General features: G+C 35.6%; 1 protein-coding gene across 2 annotated transcripts in view; it reads left to right on the top strand.

Annotated features, from left to right (window-relative positions):
* LOC111142616 (Ras like without CAAX 2) overlaps positions 1 to 20,122 on the top strand; it is a 387,413-nt gene that overhangs the window by 132,149 nt on the left and 235,142 nt on the right. The window lies entirely within an intron of this gene.

Raw genomic sequence — 20,122 nt, 5'->3', positions numbered from 1 at the left:
TGTAACTTATTGCCAACTAGAATATTTTAACATTCCTTTAATTTTTTTAAATATAAAAACTTAAGTGTAGATATAATATTGTCATCTAAGATTATAAAATTAACAGAATAATTTATTCTTCCTCAGATGTGTGCAAAACTTGTCTTGGACCCTAATCTGGTGATAGCTTTTATTTAAAAACTTTAGCGACATAAAAAAGGAAGGTTTACTTAACATATATATACTCATGGAACCAAGGGTAAAGATAGTTAGGTGGAATGGGTGACATAACCAAGATGTAGTATTATCTAGTACATTAACTTACAAATGTGTAGATAAGAACAAGGAGGAGGAAAGCATTGTTGGTGTATATAAAAATATAGGACTAAAATACTATGTGGCATTTATAAGTAAAATGGGCAAAAGGAATCAGAGTAAAAACCTTTAAAAGCCTTGGTATATTTGGGAAGAGGATGGAGATTTTATTTCATTTCATACTTTAAATATAATCATGTTGAAATATAAACATATCAAGTGCCAGGCATAAAACTCCTCTTTATTGTAAACCTAAAACTGTTCTTTAAAAAAAAAATTCTTAGAAATATAACTTAAAAACTAGCAGAGGGTAAAGGGGAAATATCAAAATAATAATTTTGAAGTTGAAAAGAAAAAAGAAATTGGAAACATAATAAATATAAGCCTGTCAGGAATCAAAATAAATGGAAATGGATATGTTATTTCTCCCAAAATAGTCACGTAAATCATTGGCATTATATTGAATAAAAGAACAAAACTAACCTGTACTACTTTGGTTTAGAAGAGACCTAAAAGTACAGAAAGTTGACAAATCAGAGAATGATTAGAAAAAAAAAATAGTAAAAAGGTAACCAAACCTAAAGTGGGTATATATGTATTAAAATCAGGCAAAGTAGATTTTATTGCAAAAAGCATTATTAAGGTATAAAAATGTCAGTTTGCAATAGAAAAAAATCAAAGATAAATATTGGCCTATAAAATTCAAGAAAAATATATAAATCTAAAGAGCATAAATCCAAAAGCCTGTATAATGGGAAACTTTAATGCACCTCTGTCAGGTTTGAGAACACATTTAACTTAAACAGAATGCTGCGGTCAGTATGTGAGGCGGCGTTCTTTTCACATAGGTTCTTATCCTTTTTATTGATTTTTTTTTTATCTAATCACAAAAAAATGTGGTCTATAGGAGATTGATTATTTGCTATATATAATTTTACTTTGTGGCTTGAGATATAAAAAATTTTTTTTAGAAAATGTTTAAGCTAATGGCTACTTCTCCAGGATGGGGAGAAATACAAAGTCAACTTCAACTACATATGTGATGATTCATGTTTCATAAAGTTCTGATTCAATAAAGGAGAATGTTAACAGTCGAAAACCTAGGTCATAGATGCACAGATCTTCATTACATTGTTTTCCATTTGTACTTAAAGAATGTATATATTGAAATGTTTATGATGTCATCTATTTGATGTACCTATTTTTTAAAAAAACTGCATTAACTGGCATATATATAAGCCACTGGGCATACATGGTTTCTTTCTATATTTATAAAATATTAAGGTTATTTAAAATCCATATATTGATAAATTCATTTGTTTCAAGGGACATTTGGATAATGGGCTTATGGTGGTGGAGAAGGGCTGAAGCCATTGGGGCTATTTAGAATGGAGAAATTATTTCAGTTACTTAAAAGAGCTATGTTATCCAAGGGAAAATATACTTCTTTTCAGGGGAACTTTTAAACCTAATTGGAAGAAGATTGAGTAGGTTAAATTTCGCTCAATATAAGAAGATATTTGCAACAACTGAAATACTAAAACCAAAAAGTCATCTAGAATTATGCTTTGGTAGAAAGTGAAATCCTTTGTATTTCTATCATGAAGTCTACAAGTATGTATGAGCACTTACCTGGCCACATTGGGTATTAATGTAATCATGGATAGCTGGATGTTTCTCCTTCCCGTTGGTATAGGCTTGGCCATGTCACTGTTCAGGTAAATAAAATATAGGCAGATGATTCAGCCTGCTAGTTCTGAGTCAAAGTCTTTTAAGAGGCACTGCTATGCACAAAGATGAGGCAGGTAACCCTTGGTCCCAGGAGGAGGGATACACATGGAACAGACCTAAACCCAAATCAAAGACTAGAACAAAGTCCTGCAAACTCATTGCCTAAAGTACATCTGCTCTAACCACCATACAGACTGGTGAAGTAGAAAAACCATGAATACTAGTAGCTTCAGGCTCCTAAATTTGAGTAGCTTTGTCATGCAGCATTATCATGACAATAGCTGACCAATGCGATATATTAAAGGAGCATTCATTAGTTCAGTATGCCTAAAGATGGACAATATTACCTATTTTTAGATAAAGTGCTAAGTGATAAGAGAGAAACCCACATAAACTGGAGTGCTTTCTAACTCTGAGATGCTATGCTCTGGAAACAATGAAAAACTTATAAATAAACAATTTGAAAAACTATTGCATGTATATACCCTTATTTTTCTGAGCTAGCTTCAGTTGCAGCCAAACATAGTCAGGAATGCATCAGGCTCAAAAGATGGTGACTTGTTGGTTTCCAAACAGTCTCTCACATGCAAGAGATAATCTATACAGTTGAGTTATTAAGACTTATGTCACAGTAGGGCATAGTAGCGAACACCACTGAAACACATTGAATAATACCATTTTGTTTTCTTCTGTAACTACTCCTGTTCAACATTTATCTTATTATCCTTACAACTAATCCAGGAAGTAGAAAAGATATTTTGCCACCTAGAATTTGAGTAAAATGGAATACAAAGAAATTACCACTTGGAGGCAATACTGGAAGTAGGGCCAATTACTGAAGTGTTTGTGCTATGCACAAAACCTTGCAGTGCTACAATAATCCCATGGAAGAATTGTTGGCTATCACCAACTGCCATGTTGGAAAAGACTTTTACCTTAACTGTTCTTCCAGTGTTGAAATTTTCTTTTCAATGCTCAATGTTCCTACCAAATGCTCATTAAGACTGTGTTTGACCACTTCAATTGATTTAGGTACTCTGCTTCTAGAAATGGACAAATAGAGCTTTTAGGGAATTTAAATTATTTTTAAGGATGTTCTTACAATGGGATTAAATTTTCCTCTTTATAGTTTCTAACTATCGGTCACAGATTCCTTGAAAATAACTCTATTACTCATTTCATAAATAGAAAATTTAAGTTTTATAGAGGTTAAATGATTGAACTAAAACAACAGCAAGCTATTGAGCCAGCTATTACCATAGTCTATCTATACTCTTATTCAAGCTTTTTCTTACTTTGTTTCTAATCCCTTAGTATATATGAAATACTATTCTACATAAAGAAAATGCAGTTAGTTGATTTCAGCTCAGGGGGGAGTCTGCTTGAGAGGCTCACTCTCCCACTGCCCCTCCCCCACTTGTGTGCTCTTTCTCCCCCACCCCCTTCAAAGAAGTAAATCTTTAAAAGCAGAATGGAATAAAATTGGGCCTCTGTTCTTAAAATTCTTGAGATTTGGGGCACTAGGAGAATACTAAATGTGCAGCAAATTGTGATAAGCAGTATAGCAGAGATACAGATATTTTGGTAGTGGGTTATCTCAGATGCCTGAATTATTTTTTGTACTGACCTAAATACAAAAAAGTCAGTCAAAAACAGAAGAAGAGCTTAAAAATATTTTCACATGGATTTAAGTGAAACAAAATAAGTTCAGGTTTAATTATAAATGTATTGAATCATCCTTATTATAAATAATAAAACTAATCTCCTCCAAACACTTCAAACTTTATTTTTTTGGTGTGCTAATATATCCAGTCACTGCAACTTCCTAGACCTATGCATTCTCCCAATACCTGGCTACCTCCTATATTAATATATTCTGAAGCATTAGGGAATGTCATTGTAACCTTGTATTTGGTTTAACCCCTAACCAACTCTGTAGTCAGCCAACCTGGCATTAAGGAAGTCTAGAGACTTCTGCTGTCCTTCTAATATCCCCCCTTGTGTCCTCCTCCTCACTGCTGCTGACTCATAGGCAAGCCTAACAAACAAATGTTATTTTATAGAGAAGGAGGAAGTTGGGAGGGGGTGTTTTGAATGAAAGTCCTTTGTTAAAAGCCAACAGTTCAGGGTGATGATAGTTTCTCATTGGCTGAGTTGCAAGGGTAGTCCATTTCTTATAGATTCAATGTATATATTTTCTTGCTGAGGTCTTTGTTAATTCTGTCCTGCTGATACTCAGTTCTTCCTATAACTGATACTGAGTGGTATGGGCCACCCTCTAGCCTCCCAACTCTACTTAAGTGAGATTTCTCTGATAATTTTCACATCCCCCCGCCCCCAGCCCTGCCACTTTTGATCAAGATCTTTCTCTGGAACCATCACTGATCAAAATTCAGGTTTTCTACCACATTAGTGGTATTATCCCTCAGTGCCAGAACGGGCATTTTTGGTTGTCATGTTCTACATAAGAAGGTAATTGCAAAAGCAGTTGGAAACCACTTATGACCATGTTTAGATGACAAGGGAGGTGAGGAGGGAAAACGTTCAGGTACTTCCCATCCATAGTCCATATTTATTAAGATCGTAAACATTGAAGATCACCTTATTGGGTACATCATTTTTACAAAAGTTTGACAGGTATCAAAATAGAAAACTTAAAGTAATTATACAGAACAGAAGTAATAAAACAATTCCAAATTGTCTGAAGGTTCTAACCTGGGATCCTAGATCAGAAAGTAACCAACTGAAAATTTTTATTGGCACTTATTCCAATTTAGGGGAGAAAAGTTCTTATGGAGGAAAGCCTAGAGTCACGTTTGCCTCCTGGAAGTCCCAGATTAAAGCAGGCACTGAAAGCAAAATAGTAAATACTGCAAGAGTTCACTGAAAGAATTAACCAAGTGCATTTGGAAAGATGGAGTGCAGGTACAAATATGAAGCAATACCTGATGAACTAATTTCAAAAATAGCAAACATTCAAGGATATAATAAATTAGTATCTCAAAAAATGTTGGAAACAAATATTAACCAATAATAAAGCCTATACATTTGCAAATTTGGATAACAATCCAGTCAGATAATAGTTCAGATGAAAGACTGTGAATTCTGGCCCTTCTAACCCTTCTAACCCTTCAGAAAAAGCAAGTGGAAAGTTGTCACAGGGTCATGATGTGGATTCTGAAAGGCTATAATTGGGAGGAGGGGGAAAAGATTCCCCCTTTTTCAAGGATTTGGGAAATGTGAAGAAGGGCAGTTTCTTTCCACAAAAAAGAAGCAAACAGTAAGGAAAAGGCAGACAGACCTGGTTTGGACATGTTGGGGAAGCTTTCTCATCAGATGCTGTCTGCTGCTTCAATTCTGGGAAATTTTTACTTTCACCAGATGGTGTGTAGGTCTGGTCAGAGTTTGGTGCTTTCTTTAGATGGGTCACAAGAATCCAAGAGTCTATTCCTTGGAGTTTGGTAGCACAAGGATCAGTTAGCAATACATGATAAGGGCCCTTCTTGTGAGGTTCAAAAGAATCCTTCATGGAGGTGTCTTTTCAATAGACAAGATCTCCAGGTTGCAAGGTGTGGTGTTTAAAGTCTTAAAGTCTACACTGAGAAAAGATTTCTTGGGTAAAGGGTGGTGGGTTATTCCTTACAGAAGCAATTAGACCTTTACAATGTTTAAGTATATTTGTATTAACTGTGTGTCAAAAGAATTGGGGGTCAAGTACATTGGACATCTTGGGATTATCTCAAAGGGTGAGAGTCTGAGTTTCAGAGTGAATCTGAGATTTAGAAGGATCAATGACAATGATTTTGGCCAGGGTATTTAGGGAGATCTACAGATTTTACAAGTTGAGTCTTGGTAGTGCCATTAGTGCATTTGACTCTGAACATTGAGGACAATATGTACAATGAAACTGTTGTCAAACCAACCAAACAACACAGCATTGTCAAGGCACATGACCAGTAAAATGGGTTCCCTAATCACTGTAGAGTTTAAGAGGGATTCCCCATGTAGGGTTCATCTTTTCTAAAGAATTTTAGCCACCGAAGAAGCAGTGGCCTGTCTACAAGGGAAAATTACAGTCCAGTTGTTGGGGGGGGGGAAACACAAGCCATTACTAAAGCATATTTATAACAATGAGATAGGGGAAACTGTATGAAACCCATTTGTGTGAACAGGATTTCCTTGATTGTAATTTAAACAGATGTGACAAGTGAGGTAGGGGTTTTTGTTTCCATATTAATATTTTCCCACCAATATTGGTTCAAGAATGTTATTGTCAGTAAGCTAATGGTTTAATGCCAAAGGTATAGTGGTAAATAGTGAGAATTTTAGAATTTCTCATAGGGCCAAATTGTTAGATTCAAACCAGAGTTCTCTCTTTTTTTATTGAATGAACAATTACTAGATTGCCAATACTGTTAGTCCTTCTCTGGGGCCAATTGTTGGGTATCTCTTGTCAGTTTTTCCAAGTTATCCATTTGGGAGAACATCCTTTTGAACCACAACAGAGGTTTGCCTATTAGTTTCCTGGAGTGCATGGTTTTGGTGGAAATAACAGTGAGATGGTTTCTTTTGGTCTCTCTCTAGCGAGTTGAGTCTGGAATGCCCAGAACACTTAATAGCCAGAGCAGCCAGCAAAAGTACGACACCTAGTAAATTTTGGATAAAGGAGCCATCTTTAATTTTATCCTCCCTCTAGATAAGAAAATGCTAATGTTTCCTAGCATTCTAAAGTCATGAACTATCCCAAAGGCATAGTGACTATAAGTATAAATATTTACAGTTTTACCCTTGGTGAAAATACAAGGGTGGTTAAAGGGCATCCTATGATTATTTCTTCAGTGAACTTAACTAAAAAGGTAGTGTCAGGAATGGCTCTGAGGTGGGGGGAATAGCCCTATCTGACAATATTCTGTGGGTTAATGATGGTCTGTATATTTTTGGGTGAGTACTCCAAAATATTCCTTTTCTTCACATACAAAGAGGAAAAGGGACAGTTGATAATTAAGATGTCTGAGGGAGCTTTATTAGTCTTTTCTTTGAAGTCCCAAAAGCTGTCTTCCTGATCTTTCCATATCCTAGAATCAGGTATGTCATTTCTTTCCATACAGCAGACAGAGGTTGAGCCATAAGAGAGAAGCCTGCAATCCAATTTTGACAGCTAGCCCTCCAAGAAAACCTCATTAACTTGCACTTAGTTTTAGGTTTTGGGAAGTTCAGGATGCAATGAAGTCAGTCTGGATCCGAATGTAGTCCTTGCTCTGAGTCAGGCAGCTTAATCATTGAACATGAGTTTGAGCAAACTAATTTTTTTTCAGGAACTTGTGTCTCTTTAAGGCCAAAAGTTTTAATAGGTAGATGCTGCCTTTCTTTGAAGAGGTTTCAGAAGGACAGTAGAGAGAATCAAATTATCTATTTACTATAACAAATAGAGCCTGCAGAAAACTCAATATCCTCCAAATCTGCTTTTAGGGTTTGTGAAAAAGAGACTGTGAACCCCTGGGACATTACTGTCCAGGTGTATTTCCATTCCTCCTAAGTGAAAGTAAAAAGATACCAGTTATCTTTATCAACTAGAATACTAAAATGCATTGTATAAATCAGTTATGTGAAAATTTTACTTTCAGTGGAAATGGATTCTGATAGCAAATGGGCATTAGGAACAACAGGGTGTCAAGGGATAACAAGGTCATTTGTTTCTCAGAGGTCCTGGGCAAACCTCCATCCTTGGCTGCTGGGTTTTCTCACAAGTAAGAGTGATATTGCAGCCACTAGTGTAGGACATAATGAAGTCCTGAGCCTTGCAATTTTCTATCATGGGGTTGATGCCTTGAAGGGTTTCTTTATTTATAGGTTATTAATTCTGGGAAGAGGTTTTGAGGTGTCTATTTGAATCTTGATGGAAGGCACAGTATGGATTCTGTCAATGCCAATTAAAAATCTTGCCCATATCAAGGATGGTAGCTGATCCAAAAAGGACAAATGATCAGTATCCCCAGACTCCACTATAATGCTGTCAGACTAAGCAAGTAAAAGATGTTGAAATTTCATTTAATTCACCCAGTTGGCTATTTTGATTACTATTGTCAAATTGTAGAATTATTTTTCCTTTTGAGAGAGAAGAATTCTGGCATATTTTTCTAAGAAATCTTTACCCCCTGAATGAATAGGGGCAGAGGAACTAAGGGCAAAGAGATAAAAAAAAATTCCCCAAAATGGTCATTGATGTTCTGCTTTGGTTGGGTTGGTTCATTTAGTTGGAAATGCCTATCAGGGGCCACCTGGGTGGCTCAGTCAGTTAAGCATCCAACTCTTGGTTTAGGCTCAGGTCATGATCTCATGGTCATGGTTGTGGGATCAAGCCCCACATCAGGCTCCATGCTTAGTGGAGAGTCTGCTTGAGGTTCTTTCTCCCTCTCCCTCTGCCCTTCCCCCTGTTCTCTCTTGTGTGCATGCTCTCTCCCTCTCTAGTAAATAAATCTTCTAAAAAGTGCAAATCAGAAGGAGATTATAATAAACAACAATCTTGCTAGGGTCCCAGAATGGAGGTGGATTTTTCTCTAGAGGGGGAAAAAAAAATCCTAAACATCATAGTTTCAACAGGAATAGCCCACTTCCAAAGGAATTGAACCAAAGGCCAGTACAGTTCCAACAGGAATAGTCCAGTCCCAAATAGGAGTCAAACCAAAGGCATAAGGAGCATTCTCAGAAAGGGTAAAGCCTTGAAACAGATGCTGAGGAAAGCCTGGAGAGTTCAAAATGCACAGAGCTGAGCTCAAAGAAAGCAGTGAGCTCAATAGGCTCTGTGGGTACCAAAACCTGTTTGCTAACTATCTTTAGTTATTGGGGGTCATCTCTGGATCCTACTTCTGATCATTAAATAATGTTAACCTTCCAAATAAAAAAAATAAATAAAATTAAAATAAAAACAAAGATGTATTTTACCACTGGAAATGAGTTTACTCAGGAATAGCAGAGAATTGCAAGTCAGAACATGCAGTTATGGCAAAACCATTGACAAGTCCAACAAAGGAGAGGAATGTTACTTTTTATGGAGAAGGATGAAGCTGAGAGGGGTTGTTTTGAATGCAAGTTTACTGGTGAAAAGCAAGAGTTTAGGGTGATGATGGTTTGTCACTGGCCGAGTTGCAGAGGTAGTTGATTTCTTATAGAAGATTCAGTGTATATCTTCCCCTGTTAAAGCCTGTAATTGATGATTCTTTCCTGTTGATTCTTCTGTTGGGGTCTAGAATAGACAATTCTTCCTGTAATTGACATTGGTGATATGGCTCCTCCTTCTAGCTTCCTGACTGCACTTTAGTGGGGTTTCTCTTTATTAATTTTTAAATAAACTATCATAACTCTAGAAATAAGGCTTTATCTTAAGGGGTTACCATAGTAGTCAGAAATACATGAAGAAAAAGCAAAAGAAATATTTTAAAATACATGAAAACATAGAGATTAAAGTAAAAACTGATATTATCAGCAATAGCATTAAGAGAATGAGCAAAGGTCAATCCTGTTTTAAATATAAATGAGTGTATGCTCGCAACCAGACTTATGTCCTGAATTAATACAGCTTGATCATAGATTTTGGTTTTGGGAAAACAGGCCCAAGTCATGGTTATTAACTGTGTTGGGTCTGAGACACTTGAAAACAATTCACTTCTAGTATTATTACAAATGGAAAAGCCATGAACCCTAATTTTCCAAGGACCTTCCTAGTTGGTAGCTGGTATAGATGAATCGGTTGCTTGTTAATTGTTTTTTAGCATTGTCTTTCTCTCAAAAATGCTGTTTGGATGATAATTTATATATTCATCCAAACTATGAACCATTAGCTTCCTTTTCCAATGAAATAGCTCTAAAAGATGATGACAAAACCACTTGTTGGAGAGGTAGGTAGAGGGATGGGGGAAATTGGGGACAGGGAATTAAAGAGTGTACTTATCATGGTGGAAAAAAAAAAAGAAACAAAACAACAACCTACTTGTGATGTCAATATGCAAGCCAGGAAAGCAAACCCCTATGCAAATAAGACCATAAACCAGAAACAAAACATGACTTGTAATAGCCAAACCAAATGTTAAAACAAACAAACACACAAACAAACAAAAAACAAAGAAAAACAAAATAAAAACAGAAACATGGAATAAATTTCCTATATTCTTTAAGATCTTTCTCATCATGAGGGAGATTCTCAGTCTCCATCTCTTTGTTGTTGGAGGCAGATACAATACATGCTGGTTGCTTTTTTCCTCTAATACTTTTAGAAGTAAAATTTCAGAAGTGTGTTTCTGGAAGTAAATATTTTTAGAGTTGAAAAAGGAAAATTGACAACCTATCATTTAGAAGCAAAAGAAAATTATTTTAAAATACAAGATGAAATGTAATATTTTAGAAACATGTAAATCTGGGATCATTTGATGTAAAGACAAGCATTTCTATAGCTAGGTACAACGGTATTAAATAACATAATAACATAAATAACAAACTGTCAAAAATTACCAATAATTTGGATTTATGCTAAAGAAAATATGATCTAAAAAGCTTCTACAAGATGACCATTTTTTAAAGTCCTAAATATAAATTTCTGTTAACATGGGAGAATAGCTAGACCATGAATTGTATAAAAATCTATAAAAGATACTGAGCCACATCAAAGTCCTTAGTAATTCAATGTATATGAAATGAAATGGTGAGACCGTCTGTATATATCTATTTACATATCTCATTTTTAACATGATTAAAATTGGGCATCAATTGGATCAATAATCCAACACTGGATTAATCATTTTATAAGGACAAAAGAAACAATATCACTATAGTTCCTGATTTTGAAGAGCTTGCACTTTTATTTTTTACATATTTAAAAAAGAATCTGGACTCAGAACTGAGGAAAGACATGTTAAGTTTCATTGCTGTGTCTTTAATCATATCACCTCTTTAGCTTTCTCTTATAAATAGTGAGTGTTCCTTATTAAACCATGTTTTAAGCATCTAATTACTCACCAATGTGATATGTGGAACATTAAGATTTATATTTATCATTTATATTTTTAGCTGAAACTTGGCAATTTCAAATCCAAACCTGCCAAATTAAAAAAAAAAAAGATACATACTTAGCCTAAATGTACTAAGTAAAATGACTACCAAGACTCTCTAAAGTGTACTTTTGATAAAAATAGCTGAAAAGCAGGCTGACATTCAGTGACCTCATCATTCAAAGAATTTCCTTTAGTGTTCTACTTTTGTGGTAGACAATGTGGAGCTTTGCATTCTGTAATTACTACTGGGGACTGTGCAAATGGAACTTGCAGGAAGAATAGTCCTTAGTAGAATCTCTAGTCAATCCCTAATTATTTATTCTCAATCCCTATGTAATGACTATAGTTGTGAACATTTAAAATTAGAAGAGGTTTTAGAGGTCACATGTCTTAGTGTTCAGAAAAGGTAATTGGCTTATCCAAGGTCACGTGGCTTTTAAATGCCACCATTAGAGTGAACCTTGTGCTGTGCCTGTGAGTCATTTGGAAGTCCTGCAGTGATGTGGTTACATTGCTGCGTCTTAAAGCCATTTCTGTGGACAGTATTGAACTGTTCATGATTGGTAATGCTCGCTATGAGTGTATCACTTTTTTGACAGTACTAATGATATTTTGATTAAAAGAATCTTAGTTGAAAACTACCAGTAAGGGAAACTGACAAGAACAATGAATCAAAAAGTCAACATGGTAAAACCAAGGAAAAATCTAAGGAAAAAGAATGCCACGGTATAGGAATTTGTTTGTCCTTTATATATTTTATAACATTTTGCAAAGGAGTTTATTTTCCCTAATTCTAAATGTCAAGGGTATTTGTTTGCAGTTTTTTTTCCTTGAGTTACATTCAGTATTTTAGTCCATTAGGAAAAGATTTAGATATAAATTAAAACCAATATTGCATCCCACTGACATCTCTATGAATGATCAAATCAGCAGGAATGATAGAGTCAGCCCATACCACTTGCTATAACTCCTGTTCATCTATATCTTGAAGGAGAGACCCAGTTTAAGAATAAGTGTTGAAAAAGTGAATGAAACACTTGGGCATATGACCTGTATATTTCCCGTTTCCAGCATAAGTGGGATATGTAGAATTAGACAAAAATTGTCACTGAATCACTCTCTTCACATTCTTAAAACAACTTAGATTAGTTTTTTTTTTTTTTTTTTTTAAATATTTGTGCTCTATCATTCTGTTCTCAAAACTGTTTTATGCATTCAACAGTGAATTACTATGTACGGAACACTGCTCATGCTCTCAACAGTGCTAGTAGCTATGACAGATTGGAACAAGTTTCAGAAATGTTTCTTGCTTTTAAGAAACTTGCAATTTAGTAGTAGAAGCAAGAGACACCTGATTTGTTAGGAGAAAATCACTAATGTGTCATTAAAGTAATTCTCAATTAAGTTTAAGAACGAAAAGTAACTGTTTTGCTCAGGCAAAAGGATAAGCAGAGAAAGAACACAGGAGGGCTTCTCCCAATAAGTTGTTAATTTCATAAGAGATGTACGTATGTATTCTAACAACTGAGTTTGTTAAAAACAAGTGGATGATAATGCCTAACAACATAAACCTTCTAGGAGTAGATAATTTTGATAAATGATGATAAAACCAAAGGTATTAGAAAACTTCCTTTGATTTGATTTCTTTTTCTTTTTTTTTTTTTTTTCAGGAAAATAGCAAGATTATACTAAACTTTTTTCTATGTTCTTGCAAAATCAAGAAAACTGCAAGGGACGGGAATCAGAGGAAAATTATCAAAAATCAGCCTCTGTGCTTGGGAGACAAAATACAACAGGGGAAGACAGAGTTTGGGATAAAGAGGAACAATAGCTTTATTGCTTTGCAGGGCAAAGGAGGCAGGGCAAAGGAGGCTGCAGCAGGCTGTGAGGCCTCCAGGAGAAAGGGGCAGGGGAGTTTTATAGGAAGCCCCCAGTTGGACAGGAATGGTGTGTGCTGCCAGCCTGGTTAATCCTCTTCATGTTCCTGAAACAAAAGGCTGAGGAGAGGAGGTTTGTAGAAGAGAAGAGAATAGTGCCAATGTATGTTATGCTAATGTCATTTTCATGTTCATAAAGGTAACTTTGCTATAGAAAAACAAATTACTTTATAATAGAGCTTCACTGAAGCATTGGTGCAGCCATTTTGATTTTTGTTCAGCTGCTTTAAGCGGTTTCCAAAGGAAATAGAAAACTGGATATTTGAAACTAAATCAAGGCTTTTAAAGGAATAAGCTTGGTGTTTCCATGTAGGTCATATTTCTATACTTGAAGGCCCAGGTTGGCACATTGGGAACATATAATAAGGGGAAGCAAACTTACCCAGAAATAAGGACATGAATTTGGCCTGTGTGACTACAGCTCTTCAGTATGGTAAACAGAATCCTGTAGAAAATCCCTTGGGAAATGCCAGTAGCCCTTCTATACTTCATAGTTAATATATCAAAATTAGGCCAGTTTCCTCTGTAAGATTAAACAATCTTTTCAGTGAAGGACTATGTCTTATGTCACTGTCTAGTGTCTCTTGAGTTTTGTTTTTAATCAAGAAGGAAAGAAAAGGCTCAATCCAGCTTTTTGTTGTTGTTGTTGTTGTTGTTGTTTTGTTTTGTTTTGTTTTGTTTTGTTTGGTTCAAGACTCCCAGTGAACTTATTTTCTGTTGAACCTATTCTCATGCCTTAGAATCCTTAAAAGCTCTGGAAAAATAAGTGTGTTGCATTTCATTTGAAATTCAGAAACAGATGGAATTTGGGGAACCAAACTTCTCCATTAGAAATCAATTCTGCAATTAGACAGCAGAGCTGCTGTCATTCAAGGAACTTGGGTTGTTCTTAGGACCAACTACTGGTAAATAGCATGCTGATTTTGGCTTCCATGAGCAACTGGAGACAAACTGTGACCAAAAGATTTAGAAAATACATTGCCCCAGAGCCATTAAGTGTCTTCAAAGTAAGAAACTTCTAATCAATGGAATTTGATGAGGATCCACTTAATAGAATTATCCTCGAGACTCTTTATCTGTATCCCAAATGTCTTCTAAATTCTGAATTCTTTTTAATACAAATGAAAATGATAATGAACACCTCATTTAGCGATTACTGAGAGTTACAGGGGGTCTCTTAGACTGGTAGTTTGAAACTAAATGATGAGTTCACCCACTACAGTATCTTTAGTATCACTAAGAAATCAAAAGACATGTTTTTCCTGCCAGGCTCCTAAACCAAAAATTTGGCACCCTGCTTTCATCTTTGAAGCAAAGCTTTCAACTCCCAAAGGCTCTTCAGATAAATACACTTTCATACCTAAACATAATACTTCTGTGAGTTGCTCTGACAGTTCTCTGGGTTCTTGCAGCTTATTATCCACAAGTGCTGTTCTCTCGTCCTGAATCAATTCAACTTTCAAATGAAAGCTAAAATATCTAATGGAAATTCAAAATGCGTTTTATCAGTAATATTTTTAATGGCTCATAAACTGAGTCCCTCAAAGGATGGAAATAGTTTTAAAACCATTTTAAATGGGTTCCCCTTTCCACTTTTTTCTTTTCCAACCATAATACAGGAAAGCCCCCATTACGATAAAATGCTATTACATTTCTTTGCAGATGTTCAACTTTGATTTCCAAACCAAGTTGCTGTTCTGGGAAAACCAAAATGCTTCCTTGTAGAATAACTATATTATTTGGGGCAGATTTCATGTATAAATGTGGTATATAGGTCTGCCTTTATAGCTACTAATGCTTACTCCTAAACGTTTCTCTACTTCAGTCTTTTACCTAAAGAGAGAGAGAAAATGCTGTTACAGAGCCATGAAAAATAGACATGACATAATTGAAAGTCATTTTTATCTAAACAACTATAATGAGCTAAATTCGGTTGAACATCTTTTCACTACACTATAGAAAGTCAATGGAACCAATACATTTATAGGAAGTCTGGTGCCAGTGCTGTGTGAAATGACTGTCATCTCTTCCCTCTGAGAGAACACATTAGTTAGGGTTTTCCAGAGAAACAGAACCAATAAAAATATCAATATTGATATGGGTAAGGGAAAATTTATTACAGTAATTGGCTCACACAGTTATGGAGGCCAAGAAATCCCACAATATGCTATCTGCAAGCTGGAGAATCAGGAAAGTCTATGGTGTAAGTTCAAATCCAAAAGTCTAAGAACTGGGTCCTTCTGATGGTGTACATTCCAATATGAGTCCCAAAGCCCAAGAACCAAGATCTCCAGTGTCTGGGAGCAGAAGATGACTATCTCAGCTCAAGCAGAATGAATTCATCCTTTCTTTACTTTCTATTCTATTTGGACCCTCAATAGGTTGGATGATGCCAACTGCATTGGGAAACACCATCTGCTTTACTCAGCTCAGCAATTGAAATGTTAATCTTCCTGGAAACACCCTCAAAGATAAACCCAGGTATCTAGGCCTCCCTTAGCCCAGTCAAGTTGAGACCTAAAATAATCATCATGAATACCATTTGGGGAAGCTCCTCCAAATACTGATATCACACTATTAGATAACTTCATTCTAGTAGTTGTGGTGGTTAACGAAGAATTTATTGCTTCTTCCACTTTTGTAGCGCTGGTGAGACCATAGGAAATGTAACCTAAATAGTGATATGGGTGGTGGCCCCAGGGATATCCTTATAAAACTTGGGGTCCAATCATGTATGTGGTCAAATATGTTGACAATGGATTTGATGGTGCCACAACTATTCTCTTGACTTGGTCATAGGTGCCGTGTCTGCTCTGAAGTTGATCTTGTACTGGACTACAAATGTGTGGTTACAATTGAGGGACAGACAGCAGGGCAGTGGGGGTGGGAATTATTAAAGTAAGCTTGCTTGTGGCTTGAATAGCTTTAGCTAGGTCTTGATGAGAACTCTCAGTATATATATATATATATATATATATATATATATATATAATCATTTTAGGGATTAATAATTCCTATGTTGAACCTGAGTTTATATGTCCAGCAATAAACTGTGTAGTCATTTCCAAAACTTCACTTCTGCAGTCACTGGTAACAGCTTTAACAATATTTCTAACCAGACATTTATTCATCTTTTTAAAAAAGATTTTATTTGAGAGGGAGAGAGTGAGCAAGCACAAGCAGGGGGGAGGGGCAGAGGACCTCCAGGATCCCCAGGACCCTGAGCTGAAAGCAGATACTTAACCTGAGCTGAAAGCAGATACTTAACCAACTGAACCATCCAGGTGCCCCCATTTATTCATCTTTCAGGGAAGAAAGGCCATGCAGATTGGGGTCACCAGAGAAAACTGAAATTCTTGAATTGCTTTTATAATAGAGAGTTGGAGTAAATGCTAGGTGGGTATATAGTGACTATAACATTTATGCTTTTTCATTTTTATGTATAAACCTTATAAGTCAGAATGACTTTTAAAATAATCCCCAAAGCTCTATTAGCTGTGCAACCCATGCATAACATAGTTTTGAAATATGGCACTGCATCTGGAATCATACAAATCAGACTTTCTAAGTAAGATGTACTGAGAAACTTCAGGAGCATAAATAATAAACAAACAAACAAAAAAACTACAAAATAATTTTAAATGTTAAACTTTAGGAGACAGGTGATTCATTAAAAACATGCAAATGTGGTATTTTGAGAAGCATGCCCAATAACACAAAGATTTTGCTATACTCAGGGCATGATGAGCAATGCCTTGCCTGGAAAAAAACACAGTCAACATATTTGCTGGTAATAGTAAACTGTATATAATCTTGATGAATATATGCTAGCTCATGCCACAGGTAGAGGATCTGTTAAGAAAATTAGCCTGGGAAGTACCTTCATAGCTTATTAATATTATAGAGCTGGTGTTAAACACCAGCGTGGACTCTTGATCCTTCGAGTATTACTGCATACATTGGCAATAACTCAAAAAATTTGCCCCAAGCCTTCAGAATTGCACATGCCTTCTAAGGATTTTTGCCCATGTAGGTTTGTTTATGATGTTAGGTAATACAAATTTCTGTGCAATTCTTAAATTTCTATCTGAGGTAATCCTCAGAATAGTGAACCCTTTTGAAGATTCTGTGTTTTGTAGAAATCTCCCACCAAGGAGCAAAGCTTGAACAGGGTTTGGGACATTCCATTTAATCGATAGAAAAGAACTTGCTAATTATTTGTTGATACCATTTACTTTTTAAAATTATGTTCGGTCTCAGTATCTGCTTGGTAGTGTGCACAGTCTCCTCCACTTTTTCTTGGAAATTGACTTGCTAAATTTACGTTAGTGAAGAGATACCAGCTGAGTGCTTCAAGGGGTCCACATGCATAGTCATTGTCTCAGAAATTTCTTAGAAGTCCATGTAGGCATAAGTTAAATGGCTCAGTTATCCTCTAAAAGCTATAATGTCTTCACTAGACTATTGATTCCCTTTGGAACAGGTAAACCTCTAAGCAGTGGTTCATAGTAAAAGTAAATTATAAACTTTTATTAGTGCAACAATTTCATCACATGATTTAATCTTAAACAAAGTACATGACCTAAATCTAACAAATGACTCGTCGTTATGGCCTGTTAGGAAAATAGCAGCATTCAATTCCACTTGCTTCAAAATAGAATAAACTGCCTCTTAACCTGTAAATCCCAAAGAGTAGACTGATGTATGAAAATTTCCAATAAGCCACAAAGCTGTCATCTTAAATTTAGTGTCTGTTGAGGATCTACAGTGAAGGTTGTTCAACTGTAGAGTATAAGAACAATGATGTAATACTTGTCATATTCTCATTTTATATACATATTATATATGAAAAAGATACATATCTTAGAATATATGGGTATATGTGTATTTTTTAATCCTTGACCAGAAATGAAATGTTACTTTAACTTTTTAAAATGCTATAAAAGTATTTTAGTGATTGTCTTAAAATGACTATGTCTGAATATTAACAAATTCCCTGAAGTTTTTAATTCTAGCAATTACACAATAAGACCCCAAATTATCTTGTAAACAATACAAATAATGGGTTTAATCAGAAAATGTTGATTATTAGACTACATTGTTAACATATGCAACTGGACCGAGGAAGTGGATGAGCAAAGCAGAGATGGGTTCTTACCTCATGGAGCCTGGTTCTGTGCAGAAGACAGATGAAAAACTGCAAACTAAAGGAATTGCAACTATTCAGAGAAAACCCGGCCTAATGTGGAGGGTTGAGTGAATGCTTTAAGTTGAGATTTAAGTTTGAGTTCACAAGGCAGATAGAAGGTGGGGGGGGGGCACTATTCCAGGCATGGAAATTGGCTATTTGGAGGTGGTCTGTAGCGGGGGAGATGATGGTAGGTTTGCAAACTAAGGGGTCCAGGACTTCCCAGAGAGGTCACATGTGAGAGCACCTATGTGACAAGGTGGGGCTAATGAAGTCGGTCTGCTTATACCAAGGCAAATTAGTCATTCAGAATTTTATTCAAGAGTACTAAAAGTTGTTGCTGAAGAGTAACAAAATCAGTGTTGTATTTTTTTTTTTTAAGCCAAATTCAGCAGTTGTAATCAGGGTTGTACAAATTTTTTTCTATTTCACCCATCCCTTCATCCACCTCCCTCTACCCCACCCCCAGCAATTACTAGTTTGTTCTCTGTATTTGAGTCTGGTTTTTTTTTTTTTAACTTTGTGTCTTGAATGAAATCATATGGTATTTGTCTTTCTTTGACTTATTTCACATAGTGTTACACCCCCAGTTCTATCCATGTTGTTGCAAATGGCAAGATTTCATTCCTTTTTATTGCTGAAAAATATTCCATTATGTGGAGAGAGAGAAAGAGAAAGAAAGAGTGTGTGTGTGTGTGTGTGTGTGTGTGTGTGTGTGTGTGTGTGTGTATGAGATGAGATCTTTATCCATTTATCTATTGATGGACATTTGGGTTGCTTCCATATCTTGGCTATTGCAAACAATGCTGGAATAAACATCTGGGTGCATGTATCCTTTCAAAATTAGTGTTTTCTTATTCTTTGGGTAAATAGCCAGTGGTGAAATTACTGAATCATATTGTAATTTTATTTTTAATTTTTAGAAGAATCTCTCCATACTGTTGTTTACAATGGCTGTACCAATTTGCATTTTCATCAACAGTGCATGAGGTTTCCTTTTCCTCTACATCCCTGCCAACACTTATTTCTTGTGTTTTTTATTTTAGCCATTCTAACAGGTGTGAAGTGATATTTCATTGTGGTTTTAATCTGCATTTGTGTGATGATTAATGATGTTGAGCATCTTTCCTTTCTGTTGGCCATCTGTAGGTCTTCTTTGGAAATAATGTCTATTTGGTCCTCTGCCCATTTTTTAATTGAATTACAATTTTGGGGGGTATTGAGTTATTCAAGTTATTTATATATTTTGGATATTAACCCCTTATTGTGCATATTACTTACAGACTTATTTCAGTAGTTTGCCTTTTTGTTTTGTTGGCTTCCTTCACTGTGCAAAACTTTGTGTTTTGGTACCGTCCTAATAGTTTATTTTTGCTTTTGTTTCACTTGTCCAGGAAGATTTACCTAAAAAAATGATTGTATGGCCAATGTCCAAAAAAAAAATTCTTTATATTTTCTTGTAAGAGTTTTGAGTTATTTTTGTGTGTGGTATAAAAATGCAGCCCAGTATCATTCTTTTGCATGTAGCTGTCCAGTTTTCCCAGCACCATTTGTTGAAGAGACTCTATTCTTGCTTCCTTTATCATTGATTAATTAAGGATATGAGCATGGGTTTATTTCTGGACTCTCTGTTCTGTTCCATTGGTCTAGGTGTCCATTTTTGTTCCAGTATCATCCTATTCTGGTAGTAGCTAGAGCCTACTACTATAGCTTTGTAGTAGATCTTAATACCTGAGATTGCGATACCTCCAGGTTTGTTGTCTTTCAAGATTGCTTTGGCTATTCAGGGCCTTTTGTGGTTTCATACATATTTGAGGATTATTTTAGATTTGTAAGAAAAAAAAGTTGGTATTTTGACAGGGTTTGCATCAGGTTGTATTTTTAAATGTTCACTTTGGTATAGTATAGAATAAGAACTGTAAGGAGAC

This window comes from Enhydra lutris, unplaced genomic scaffold (genome assembly GCF_002288905.1).
Source record: "Enhydra lutris kenyoni isolate GAN:26980312 unplaced genomic scaffold, ASM228890v2 scaffoldscaffold8, whole genome shotgun sequence".
NCBI lineage: Eukaryota > Metazoa > Chordata > Mammalia > Carnivora > Mustelidae > Enhydra > Enhydra lutris.
The sequence above is the reverse complement of the archived record's forward strand: the minus strand, read 5'-3'. Positions and strand labels throughout refer to the sequence as shown.